At 36.9% G+C, this 14428-nt stretch overlaps 1 protein-coding gene and 1 pseudogene across 2 annotated transcripts in view; both read left to right on the forward strand.

The window, feature by feature from the left end:
• Nucleotides 1–14428, forward strand: part of MCU (mitochondrial calcium uniporter) — a 185299-nt gene that overhangs the window by 26654 nt on the left and 144217 nt on the right. The window lies entirely within an intron of this gene.
• LOC308508205 (small ribosomal subunit protein eS1-like) lies at nucleotides 10644–11465 on the forward strand (annotated as a pseudogene). The gene has a single exon. The product of its transcript is annotated as a small ribosomal subunit protein eS1-like (transcript).

Here is a 14428-nt window from a genome sequence, read left to right on the forward strand (position 1 = left end):
TTGTACTAGTTCTCATAATTGCTTCAGAATAGCAAAAGCCTCCAACCCCAAATGTACACTGACAGTTCTTTCTCACTAAATAATGGTATTATACCGTGAAGTGATAGAAAAATGCTTTTTAGACTTCTTTTTAAAACAGAAATCAACCCACAAACAAATGAGAGATTTTGCCTTTGGAATACAAAACAGTTACCACTCTAACTAAAGCAGACTCTGCATCTTGTTCACTCTCTTTTCCATTTTCTGTTTCCAATTCAAACTGGGAAAGAGATTTCAGAGGCATCTGACATTCTCATACTGCAGAGCGGCATGTGGACTTTACATGGATTAGCAAGACCTTAGGTGGTAATACTCTCAGCTCAGAGTTTCTCAACCTTGGCACTACGGATGCTCTGTCGCAGGTAATCCTTTGTGACTGGGGGACTGTCCTGCAAGTGATAAGATGGTGGCAGAGTCCTTGGCCTCCACCCATTAGATACCAGCAGCACCCTCCCCCATGGTGATAACCAAAAAATGTCTTCAGCCATTGCCAACTATCACCCCTGGTTGAAACCCACTGCTCTAACTATATCTTTTCTGCACCCACGTAGTGTTTATTCTCCTATTTGTCCTTTTTAACAATATACCATGGCCAAACCTATAGGTGCTTTGTAGAGAATGCAGCCATGTGTACAGTTCTGAATATGACCTCTTCATCCTAAATATGCAGAAAGTTTGAACATCATTTCAAAACGAGAGGACAAAACTTGGATTTTCCAGTACTGCTTTTGTAAGATCATGTAGGAGAATGTTTGCAGATGTACACTGTGGGTGACATTCAAGGATAGAGCAGTCGACTCCTCAGTCACTACCTCGCCTTCCCCCAGGTGCCACAGCAGGATGGTATCTGAACTTGATCCTGGCCTCCTGTGTGAGCTCTGATTAGCCTTAGCCGGTGGTTTTGAAACTGCCAGACACGACCTATTAAAGGGTCATGAAGTCAATTTAAAAGAGGGGCAACCAATTTAAAAAAATAAGTGTAATACAAAAGAAATCAGTGCATTGCTCATGTCAAGGATAAGTATTATTTCATAAAATGTGTGTGAACTTGTCTGTGTATATGTATATGTACACATTTGTGTGTACTGAGTCTTGATGTAAAATATTTCTTATTGTGGCTTGAGGTTGAAAAAGTGAAAAAGCCACCAGTCTAAGCCAGTCCTGCTACTTCCATCTGACTTGCCGCTGACTGATTCTGGAGCCCAGGGCTAAGCCAGTCTGTTGGTGGAATTCCTCTGGAAGCAGTAACTGATTCCGGATGGACATGTGAGAGGACTGTGGATAAGGGAACCTTCAGTCTTCTACTTCATGAGTCAGAGAAGCTGGCAAATCTAGTTCCTACTCGGAGCCATCGTGAAAACCAGAGGAGGAATCAGCCAATGAGATTAAAGATGGGCACAGCCTGGGTCCGAGGAGACATTGTGGAACCGCAGGATTAACTGGCCTTAAAGCCCACTCCCACCTCTGGTCATCCACGTATAGACAATAAATGTGTTTCCATAGCGTTTAAATAACTTTACATCTGTTTTGCTCTGTTTGTAACTGAGAGAGAACTGACTGATGGTGTAGATGATGATAGTGATATTTTGGAATAACTGTTGGGAATTTATCTTATTTTTTTCCTTTTAGAATCTGGATGAAAATTAGACTCCCTTTTCTCATCCAGGAAATGGAATTGGAACTGAGTTACTTCAGGTCTTAACATAGAACAGTTTACTTTATCTGAATGCAATATTTAATATTTTGTAGAATGTGCCAGTTTATGAATATGTGAATATTATACTCATAAAATCTCATTTTAAGGTCTCTGTTGCCAGCCAGTTTTTGGTGTTTCTTTTTATTTATTGGTTTTGAAATGTACACTATCTCTAAACTTTCCTTTTATCTATTCTCAGAGAGTCTTTTGTTTTCTGAACTCAGAAAACAGCTCTGATTTTCTTTTACTGGTATGTTTGGTTGTATTTATTTCTCTTCAGAGTATTCAAAAGGAAAAAAAAATCGTTTTCTCATCCTTTTTAAATGGCCAAAAAATAATAATCAAGGATGTATAGAGAACAAGCCTGTGAGAAAATAAAATTTACTAACTCATTCAGACTTAGAATCTTTTATTTTAGTATATGTGCTGCCGAAGCGAGCACAGAATCTTTTATTTTAAGTATTCTTGAGCACCCACAGAATGGACAGCTTTACCTTCAGTGTCAAAGGATAGGAATCTCCTTTTCTCTCTTTTTAATAACAACTTTATTGAGATATAATTTACATACCTTAACATTCATCCTTTTAAAGTATACAAGTCAGTGATTTTAAGTGTATTCATAGAGTTCTGCACTAATTCCCGAACTTTTTCATCCCTGCAAAAGAAACTCATTCCCATTAGCAGTCACTAGCTGTTCCTTCCTACACCCATGCACTGGCGATCACTAACTTATTTCTTGTTTCTATGGATTTTCCTAATTTGAAAATTTTACTTAAATGGAATCATGCAGTATATGGCCTTTTGTGACTGATATCTTTCACTTAACAATGTTTTTTAAGGATCATCTATGTTATGGCATGCAACTTCATTCCTTTTATTGCAGAATTTAATCCACAACATTTCATTGTATGGATATACATATTTTATTTCTCCATTCCACAGTTGATGGATGTTTGGATTGTTTCCATTTTTGACTAATATGAATAGTGCTGCTGTGAACATTCTTGTATAGGTTTTTGTGTACATTTTATTTCTCTTGGGTATATACGTAGTAGAATTGCAGGGTCATGGAATAATTCTGGTTTAACTTTTTGAGGAACTGCCAAACTGTTTTCCAGAGTGTCTGCACCATTTTACATTCCCATCAGCAAGGTGTGAGGGTTCCAATTTGCCTATATCCTCAGTAACGCTCATTATTGTCTATCTTTTTTATTTTAGCCATTCTAGTGAGTGTGAAGTAGTATCTTATGGTTTTGATCAGCGTTTCCCTGATGACTAATGATGTTGAACATACTTTCATGTGACATTTCTGTATCTTCTTTGGAGAAATGCCAATTCAAATCCTTAGCTTATTTTTAAATTGGGTTGTTTGCCTTTCTGTTGTTGAGTTATAAGAGTAGGGCTACCTTTTTAAGGCTTTTCTTTACTTCATTATGAATTTATCACCCATTTATTTTTCAATCTGATAACTCGGAATCTTTTCTCAAAGAAGGCAGTCGTGTCCTTTTCAGTGTCTTTCAGTTTTTTTTAAAGTGCCAGTCATAAATACAGATGGTCATGGTTTTTAAAAAATTGAAATGGGATTGTTACACAAAGACAGGTAAGTGGAAGAAATAATAAAGCACTATTAATATAGGTCACCTGTGATAGGATCTGGTGAGATGAATGAAATCTCTAATTCCCATGGGAATCTGACTGAGCAGCGATGCCATGACTGCTGAATGTATCAAACAAATGCTCTTGGTTTCTGGCACACTCTCTAAGCACACCCCTTCACCAAGAATATAAGAAACATTTGTACCTAGTATTGCAAGGTTCTGTACATAATATTTTGATTATGTGTTTGATTTACCCTCCCTCAAAAGGAATTTGAGTATTCAAAGAATTCATAACTGGTTTAACTGGATCATGAGAATGATTTACATAGCTATCATATGTACCATCTATTATAGAATCAAATGAAGGCTTTTAGATATATTCTTAGCTTGATGAAATCACAGGAGATAGCATCCGTAATACCAGATTGCCGGTTTGATTTTTTTTCTACATTTAGTGGTTTAATATCAGTGTAATCTTTCAGCAATAGCATTTATACCCGATTAATATTAAATGGAAAAAAATTAAATAAACAAATAGAACATTTGTAAGGAGTGCTGAAAGAAAGGTAGAAAGGGTTGGAAAGAACACAGGCTGAAAATGCCAAACTGTGTTTCAAAATCTGCTATTTCCTCCTCTGGTGACCTTGTACAAGCCTCATTTATCTCTCTAAATATCAGTCTTCTCATATATGAAATGAGATGGATAAAATCTACCTAAGGTTGTTATAAAGATAAAATGAGGAAATGTATGAAAAACATAGGCTAGTGCTTAGTAGGCACTCAGTTGATGGTACCTGCTGTATGTTTCATATATATACACGTGTGTGTGTGTGTGTGTGTGTGTGTGTGTGTGTGTGTGTGTGTGGTAGAAGCAGAATTTAGTCTTACTTAGCTGAAATTGAAGCATCTACTTAATCTTCATAAAACTTTCTGATAGTTTAATTTCATAGAAGGCAGATAAAGCAAACCTAGATCTACTTTCTATTTTAAGAAATATTTTTTATTATAATGGTAAAATGTGCTTGCTGAAGAAAATTTGGAAAATTATTTTGAAAGTTACATTTAAAAAATTCAAAAATAGATAGGAATCTGTCAACCGAGGCTTTAAATTGGAAAGTGGTCCGAAGAAGGAATGAAAAATCCCTCCAGTTAATAGTGATAGTAATTGGAAATTACGAGGAAGAACTGGAGGAAGATTCTTTAAAGACTTGCTGCGAAAGAAATTCCTTGCTTTACTCAGATTGAAAACACAAATTTACAAAAGACCATTTGGGAATATAGACAATCAAGAATGACTTTAGAGTATTATCAGAATGGGCTCAAAATGAGATGAGGCTTCTAAAGTTACTAAGACAACAAAAACAGTTTTTTAAATTGGAATAATAGGAATAGGTAAGAATAGACTTGCTATTTATATTTAATGATGTTAAAACAGATGGAATGAAAGCATGATTCCTTATCTCTTATTCACATTTCTGATAAGAAAGCTAATAAAGGGAAGTCTAAGTCTCAGCATAGGGAAGAGCCTATAAGGGAGCTTAGCGTTCTCCCAGAAAAAAAATAAACTATGTGGTACTCAGAATTCACATATGAGATTATTTGTGGCCTTCTCTGAGAAATCTTACAAAATGAGACAAGTATCGAAAGATTAAAGATGCGTGTTCTGAAAAAGAGAACAAAGTATATTTGCAGACCAAAGAAAGACTTGTGACAGGCAGGAGTCTAGAATAAATGGTTAAAAATGGATTTTAAAAATTATAAATATTTTTAAGGAGGAAGTGATAGTTGCAGAGTACCCTAATTTTCTTTACACATGGCGTCATGGAACTAGTAGTTGAGTGAAATGCTGTCTCCATGCTGTTCTATACGGTAGTTACTGGCCACAGGTGACTTGAAATGTGCGTCGTTTGACTTGCGATGAGCTGTAAGTCTTTACACATCAGATTATTTACACGTCGAAATGATAATATTTTGGATATATTGTGTTAAATAAAATATATATTAAAATTAGTTTTATTTGCTTTTTTTAATTTTTACCAGTATAGCTATAGACTACTTTAAATTATCTATGTGGCTCACATATTGGAAATATATTGGGCAGCACTGTGCTTTAGTCACTGTAATAATTACTAAATTATTTTTGGAAAAATTAAAGGTAAGGTATTGCGTATGGAAGCAAGTTTATAATAATTTCCTTGTAAAAAAAAATGAGGACTTTACATTTTCGTAATTAAATGGACTTACAACTAAACACCCGAAGAATGCATATGTCCGATGGTGCAATGTTCTCATTGTAGTGACTGTGATACTAGCAGACAGTGGGAAAATGGTAACAGTCAGCACTGGGTTCAGCATTTTAAAAATTATTTTTTAAAATTAAAATTTTAATTTTGAGATTATTACAGGCGTATCTCAGAGATATTGTGGGTTTGGTTTCACCACCACAATAAACTGAATGTCACAATAAAGCGAGTCATGAATTTTTTCGTTTCCCAGTGCATATAAAAGTTATATTTACGCTATACTGTAGTCAGTACTAAGTGTGCAATAGCAGTATGTCTACAACACAATGTATATGCCTTAATTAAAAAGTATTTTACTTCTGAAAAATGCTAACCATCATCTTAGACTAAGCGAGTCATAATTTTTTTGCTGGCGGAGGGTCTTGCCTCAGTGTTGGTGGCTGATGACTGATCAGGGTGGTGGTTGCTGAAGGTTGGGGTGGCTGTGGCAGTTTCTGAAAATAAGAAAACAATGAAGTTTGCTGCATCGATTGACTCTTTCACGAATGACTTCTCTGTAGTATGTGATGCTGTTGGCATTTTACTCACAGTGGAGCTTCTTACAAAATTTGAGTCAATCCTTTCAAACTCTGCTGCTGTTTTATCAACGAAGTTTATATAATATTCTAAATCCTTTGTTGTCATTTCAATAATCTTTACAGCGTCTTCACCAGGAGCAGATTCCATCTCAAGAAACCACTTTCTTAGTGCATTTATAAGAAGCAAATTCTCATCTGTTAAAGCTTCATCCTGAGATTGCAGCAATTCAGTCACATCTTCAGTCTTAACTTCCAGTTCTAGTTCTTTTGCTGTTTCCACCACGTCTGCAATTGCTTTCTCCCCTGAAGTCTTGAACCCCTCAAATTCATTTATTTATGAGGGATGGAACTCTCTTCTAAAGAGATGTAGGGCCTTGCTCTGGATTAGGCTTTGGCTTAGGGGAATGTTATGGCTGGTTTGATCTTCTATCCAGACCACTAAAACTTTCTCCATATCAGCAGTGGTGCTGTTGTGCCTTATTATTTGTGTCTTCAGTGGAGTAGCACTTTTAATTTCTTTCAAGAACTTTTTGTTTGCATTCACAACTTGACTGTTTGGCACAAGAGGCCTAGCTTTTGGTCTCTCTCAGCTTTCAACATGGCTTCCTCACTAAGTGTAATCATTCCTAGCTTTTGATTTAAAATGAGAGATGTGTGACTCTTCCTTCCTCTTGGACACTTAGAGGCCATTGTAGGATTATTAATTGTGCTAATTGCAATATTGTTGTGTTTCAGGGAATCAGGAGCCCTGAGGAGAGGGAATGTCTGGCTTGGTGGAGCAGTCAGAACACACACAACATTTACCAATTAAGTTTGCCATCTTATATGGGCACAGTTCATGGTACCCCAAAACAATTACAACATTAACATCAAAGATCACTGATCATGATCATCAGAACAATTATAATAATGATGAAAAGTTTGAACTATTACAGGAATTACCAAAATGAGACAGAAACATGAAGTGAGCAAGTGCTGCTGGGAAAATGGCGCTGGTAGACATGCTCAATGCAGGGGTGCCACAAACCTTCAATTTGTAGAAACTGCAATATCTGTGAAGCGCACTAAAGCAAAGCACAGTAAAATGAGGTATGTTTGTATAGATTCACATGCAGCTGTAAGGAATAATGCAGAGATCTAGTGTGCCCCTCCCCCCAACCGGTAGCATTGTACAAAACTGTAGTATAACCAGGACATTGACATTGATACAATCCACTGATCTTATTCCATTTTCTCAGTTTCACTCATGTGGAGGCTTCTGTATCCAACGCCACTGTCACCTTACAGGACAGTTCCGTGACCACAAGGAACTTTTGTCCTCTTGTAACCACGCCTGTCTTTTTCCTCCCCATTCTCTAACCCCTGTTAACCACTAATCTCAATTTCTGTAGGGTTGTCATGTCAGGAATGTTATATAAATGGACTCACACAGTATGTTACCTTTTGAGGTTGGCTTTTTTTCTTTTTTTCTCACTCAGCATATATCAATAGCTAATTCATTTTTTTTCTTTATTGTGATAAAAATATATGTAACATAATATTTATTTTAGCCATTTGTAAGTGTACAATTCGGTAACATTAAATATGTTTTTAGTGTTGTGTACCCATCACCACTGTCTGTACCTAAAATTTTTCATCATCCCCCCAAAACTCTGTACCAATTAAATAATAACTTTCTTCCACCCATCCCCTGGTAACCTCTCCTTTTCTTTCTGTCCCTATGAATTGGCCTGTAATAGGTACCTCACGTATGTGTAATCATACAATATTAATCCTTTTGCGTCTGGCTTATTTCACTAAGCATGATGTTCTCAAGGTTCATCCAGGTTGTAGCATATATCAGAATTTCAGTTCTTTTTATAGATGAGTAGTAGTATATCCAACATTTTTATTAATAACATGGATGAAATATTGATCACTTGCTTTGCATATCTACATATGACCCGAAGCTGGCAATACATTTGTATAGTTAATGTGTTATTTTTTTTCAAAATAGAGATTGAAAATAGCTATTAGACTGAAAGGATAGACTAAATTGATCAAGATGTATTGAACATGGATACATGTAAAATTTCACACATGATTTCAAGAATAAGTGTTACTGTAGATGGATGTGATATGGTTTAACAGCAGGTAACATGAAAAATACCTGGGAGGGTTTCATTTGACAGATTGTTTAGTGTGAGTCCACAGTGTGATGATCTAGGCTCTGGTAATAGAAGCAAAGTGTCAAGAAGGAGGATTATGATCATTCCAGAATATCGTGGTCATTTCTGGTACCTTATTTTATGGTGCACATTTGGAAACAGAGACATATTTAACCAGGGTGATCTGATAGGAAGGTAATAGCTGCTCGGTGAGTCAGGTTCTTGTCAAAGGATTTGGTCAAGCAGAGACTCCTGAACACTTGGTAGGACCTTGTAAAGAGCATTTTTGAATCTGTCGTTGGGGGTGTGGGGATAGAGAAGGTGCTCCGTTATACCTTACCTTCGTGGGTCCTTTCCCTTGTGATTTTGTAATTCTGGGGTTAAAACTGTTCATTGTGGTTGTCTCTGGGGGACAGTATTACAGGGGACTGTCACTTTCTGTTAGATGCTTTTGTATTTCATTTTAATTTTTACAAGTATGTATTACTCTATTTTTTAAAGAACACAGAAAGTCATAAACAAATATTCATGTTTTTCAAATCAATACAATTTAACACTTTAATTTTAAAATTTCAAAAATAACAGTAAATTAATATGAACATTTTTACTGTTTAACACCCTTTGTATGTATCGAGAGGTGTGTGATACATGAAAGTGGGATCCGTGAATTTTTTATGCCTTTGGGAAAGTGTGCGCTGCTTAATGTTTGCCTTTATTCCTTTCGGTAGCTCTCTGGATGGTGACAGTGAAAAGTGGTTGGGCTTTGGCAGATTGGTCTGCAAGCTCAGATTACCTCCAGTTTTAGGTTTGGGTTATTAGATAACTAAATAGTAAGAGTCTGACTAATATCTGTGATTCATTTTTACCCCTTTGCTGCTGCCTAGTACCCCTGTAGTTGTAAAGGATGTTAGTTCTAAGAGGAAATGAGAGTAGAAAAATCGTTGGATTGTCTTTGGAAAATATATCCTTCTAACCCAGACATCTTTTGTTTTCCCTCAGATGGTTCTTTTTTTTTATTCCCCAGAGACTAAGGGTTGGCGCTTTATGCTTGTTGGGAAAGAAAAGCTCTGACCAATATTTGCCTGTGGAGATGTTTAGGAGAAATGTTGCTAAGCTGCCTTAGTAAATAGGTTGTAAACAAAACTCAGAGCCACACCTCCCTCCGTTATTATCTTAGTAAATTTTAGCTTCGGAGTCTAATGATTCAAATGCTGCAGTTCTCTCACATACTTTTAAAATCTGTAACACGTCAGTGGAAAGAGTTATTACTATGCTTGCTTTGCTTTAGCTTAACAGTGCCCCTTTGATGATTTTTAGGCCAATCATTTAGCAGTCTAAATGGTAGATGATCTTGGACATTGTTGCTTGATGTCAACATGAAGCTGTTTGGTGTTTGAGACTGTAGAGCCAGGAGAAATGGTCCCATTAGCATTTGATTAAAGAGCTTTCAATGTTTATAAAAAGTTTGCACAAGAAGTTGTTTATAATTTGCTACAGTGTTCCCAAAGCTTCCTAGTTTTCTTAGTGACGCATATAGGGCATATGATTTGTGGCTTAAACTCTAAATGGCCACAAATATTTTTCTTGAAAATAACTCTTAATTTGATTTCTCCACTCTTCAGGCATTCTTCAGTTGGTACCATAAATGTGATATAGTCCAAATTCTTCAGTCATGAGTTTGCATTCTTGGAGATGTTAAGGAGGAAATGGGGTCTTGGATGTAAGAAAACAAATAAAGAAGGGTGATGACGAATGCATGATTGCAATAGCAGGAACTTTCCATATAGAAGTAGAGGACCAAAAATGGATGAGCAGAAACCTCAATTCAAGAAATACTTATTTAAAAAATAACCAACAACGGGGCCGTCCCAGTGGCTCAGGCAGTTGGAGCTCCGTGCTTCTAACTCGGAAGGCTGCTGCTTCAATTCCCACATGGGCCAGTGGGCTTTCAACCACAAGGGTGTGGGTTCAATTCCTCGAGTCCCTCAAGGGATGGTGGGCAGTGTCCCCTGCAACTAGCAATGGCAACTGGACCTGGAGCTGAGCTGCGCCCTCCACAACTAAGACTGAAAGCACAACAACTTGACTTGGAAAAAAGTCCTGGAAGTACACACTGTTCCCCAATAAAGTCCTGTTCCCCTTCTCCAATAAAATCTTTAAAAAAATAAATAAATAACCCACAACTTATTCTGTGCCTTTTGTGTAAAAGGCTCACATTGCTAGGCCTTTGCCTTACACCTCAAACAGCACATAACCTAATTGTAAGAGATTTAGAATTTGAAATTTGCCCACCCCATACATCAAAGCTCTTGTGCGAGTTGTGCTTCTGCCCTTTGGGCTCTCTGAGCAGCACCATGGCGGTCGGCGAGAATAAGCGCCTTACGAAAGGCGGCAGAAAGGGAGCTAAGAAAATGATGGTAGACCCATTTTTTAAGAAAGATTGGTACGATGTGAAAGCACCAGCTATATTCAATATAAGAAACATTGGGAAAACACTAGTCATGAGAACTCAAGGAACCAAAATCTCATCTTATGGTCTCAAGGGTCGTGTTTTGGAAGTGAGCCTAGTTGATGTGCAAAATAATTAAGTTTCATTTAGAAAATTTAAGCTAATTACTGAGGATGTTCAGGGCAAAAACTGCCTGACTAGTTTTCATGGCCTGGATCTTACCCGTGACAAAATGTGCTCCATGGTCTAAAAACGGCAGACCATGACTGAAGCTCATGTTGCTACCAAGACTACCAGTGATTGTTTGCGTCATCTGTTCTGTATTGGTTTTGCTAAAAAAACGCAGCATAGAGATTTGGAAGACCTCTTATGCTCAGCATCAATAGATGGGTCTGCCTATTCCAGAAGATGATAGTAGATGACCCGAGAGGTGCAGACAAATGAAAGAAGTGATCAGTAAGTTGATTTCAGATAGCAATGGAAAAGACATAGAAAAGGCTTACGAATCTATTTACCTGCTCCATGTGTCTTTGTTAGAAAAGTCAAAATGCTGAAGAAGCCCAAGTCTGAGTTGGGAAAACTCATGGAGCTTCATGGTGAAGGTAGCAGTTCTGGAAAAGCTACTGGGCACGAGACAGGTGCTAATGTTGAACAAGCTGATGGATATGAGCCCCCAGGCCAAGAATCTGTTTTAAATTTAGACATTTTATGGTGACAAATAAAACCTGTTCATGGTGTTTTAAAAACAAACCCAAATCTTAAAGGGAAGGGCTATACAACTCTGTATGTATTCCTTAGGAGGAAAGTTGGCAGTGGTTTACCCTTTTCGGCTTTTTACCTTTTGACCTGAATTTCAGGAGTAGACTGTCCCTGGATATAGGCACCAGGTGCACATTACATCCCTAATGGCTCCTTATAATCCTCCTGCTATTAATTTGGCATGGGAGTAGGGATGAGCCCTGATGTAGATGGGTGTTCTTTAGGTACAGTTGCTGCTTTAGTAGTTATTAGGACTTGCAGGCCTCTGGGAGTTAGTGCAGCTGGCGAAATCCTGTAACATTTTAAAAGAAAGAGAGAGCGAAAGAGAGATAGCAAGCCTAGACTGAAAAAAACTGGGGGCAGAGTTAGTCCGCTATAAATAAAAACCAGTGGAAAAGCTTTCTAGCTCAGTTAATGGAATAAAGCTCGTAATTTTAGTAATGAAAAAGAGTTTATTTGAGGAAGATAGAGAGGGAATTGGAGTAAAGTTATATGAGTCAGTACCCTAGGGGTTCTAAGAAATTCCTGCCACTCACTCATCCCTTCGTTATATGTCCAACAAATTAAAAATAGCCCCATGTAGTAAGGAATAGAACCAGTCATATATAGCAGTAATAATGTATACTCCACGTACTGCGTTTAGCTTTTAGGTTGAACAAATGTTAGAAAAGACTCGACTTTTTCCTCTGGTCTGTGCTGTTTGTTTTAGATAAAACAGGGCAAAATGACAAAGCCTTTCTAGAAATTTTATGCTAAGCTAGGAAATGTGGATTCTTAATTGTCTTCAAAAAGGAAATGTTGAGTACTGATAGCCATGAAGTTGACATCCGAGCCTCATTTCAATACTTAAAGGTTATAAATAACAGAACATAAGGACATGTTATGTGAAACATAATTTCTTCTCTGTGGAAATTCTGTATTTGGTAGTTTTTAATGGTCATCCTTCTGCTTAAAATCCTTTGCTACTTGTAGTCGAGAATAAAGCTTAAAATTCATGAGCTTTGGTATTGAAAGTCCTTCATGGTTTGAACCCAGTCTAACCTCCAGGTTCTTCTTTTTTCCCTTTTCTCTTTTGTAACCTATGCTTTTGCTAGATTCCCGAGGCGTGCCTTGTGGTTCTGTCTTTGTTCACAGCTTCTTTTTGTTTGGAATGTCCCTCCTGACCTGTTTTACTGGTCAAAATGCTATGCTATTCATTCTTTAGGGCCCCAGCTGTTTTGTTTGTACTATTATTAGAATACTCCTCTCGTTATTATATTTAGCTACAGCCAAAAGTTATGTTTGGGTATGTATTAGAAGGCAAGTTCTGTGTGCACTTAGTATAAATGCTTCAACTTAAATTTCGTGCCACAGTGAAATGCCGCACATAGTAGGTGTACAGGACTATGTAATTAAATTACTGAAGTAGGAATTATAAATCGGAGAGTCTAGTTGTGATTTACCTTAATATTTTTTTTCACTGCTATGGAGTGATTGGTTGACTAGTTGCCAAAAAACGAAAAAGCCAGAATGATCAGTGTATGTTGCAGTGAAGTTCATATTCAGATTTGAGGTACACCCTTTTATGTACTTTAAAAATAAAATTTGGGATTATGCTTAGCATAATTTGAATCTTGTAAATTGATTGTGTCAGATAGGATTTTAAAACATCCTAAGTGTTGGGAATTGGAGAGGTGATAAAGTGAGACTATGTATTGTATGCTTTTTTCTTTTTTCGAATTGTAGCTAAAAAGTATTAATTTGAGTTCTAAGGGAGTTCAGCATTTTAATAGCCTCCCTTGCAGCTGTCCTTCAGGCTTCTCTGTTTATGAAACAGAAAATTTTTCCATTTTAAAGCAAGCCAACTTCCTATGCTCCTGTAGTCTGACTTTTTGCGGGAGTAAGGTTTGGGGAAGTGTGGTTCTTCAGTGTCTTTCCTATTAAAGTAGGCTTAGTATATTAAGTTAGCCAATAAAAAAAATTAAAATTTTTATTGTTACTCTGCTTTGATTCTGTCAGTGTTTTTTTCATCTTGCTGTATGTTGATTTATCATAGGTCTCTTGCTTACTATTCTATGGCCAGATGGAAAAGTGTTCTCATCATAATCTTTTTCCTATTAGTATGAAGCTTTCTCTTCTGTCACTTTAAAATAGGAAGCTCCATAGTTCATGTCTGATCATAACAGTGAAATGACAGAATATCCTATGAGGAATGGTTTTCACAAAACAAAATTTCTTATTATCAGTTTTGTTGGAATTTTTTGAACAAGCAAGCTTCAGAATTGTGATTTGTAGTTCTACATTTCTTTCTGACTTCTGACTCCATTCCCGAAGTACATTTGATGTGTTATTTGTTTTCTTGATTTGTAGCTTTGATTCCAGCAAGGTCATAAAAACCATGTAGTACAAGGGTGAGTTCAAACCAACAGATACCATGAGTCATTTGCTCCTTTGCGGGGGCAGCCAGTGTGCTGCTTTAGGTGTGGTTGAATCTCTTAAGGAACTATCTGTCAGGACAGATCCTATAATCCAGTCGTGACAGTGGAGACATGAGACCAGGGTCCTGGGAGAGAAGGTTTTAGATCTAACAGGCAAAGACTTTTTGGATGTGTAAAAATATTATAGCCTCGTTTGGCATAATGTAGGCTGTTCCAGCATATTTCAATAGTTGTTAATAAAATATTAATGCATTTACTAATATATTTAATTATAAACACAATCTCCCCCCAGATACAACAGTTAATGAGTTTAATAATTGAGCTCTTGAAAGAGCAGCATTTAATTGATCATGACTAAATATAGGTTTCAACAGGCATAAGCAAATTATGTCCAATGTATGCCCCTGTGATTTGTAGACATTCCCTGTAAAGGATAAACATGTAAAAACAGTCTTTCTTTGAGGGTGGAAGGTGTTTGCATACCCAGTGGAATGAAAGGCAT

The sequence above is a fragment of the Rhinolophus hipposideros genome (genome assembly GCF_964194185.1).
Source record: "Rhinolophus hipposideros genome assembly, chromosome: 15".
NCBI lineage: Eukaryota > Metazoa > Chordata > Mammalia > Chiroptera > Rhinolophidae > Rhinolophus > Rhinolophus hipposideros.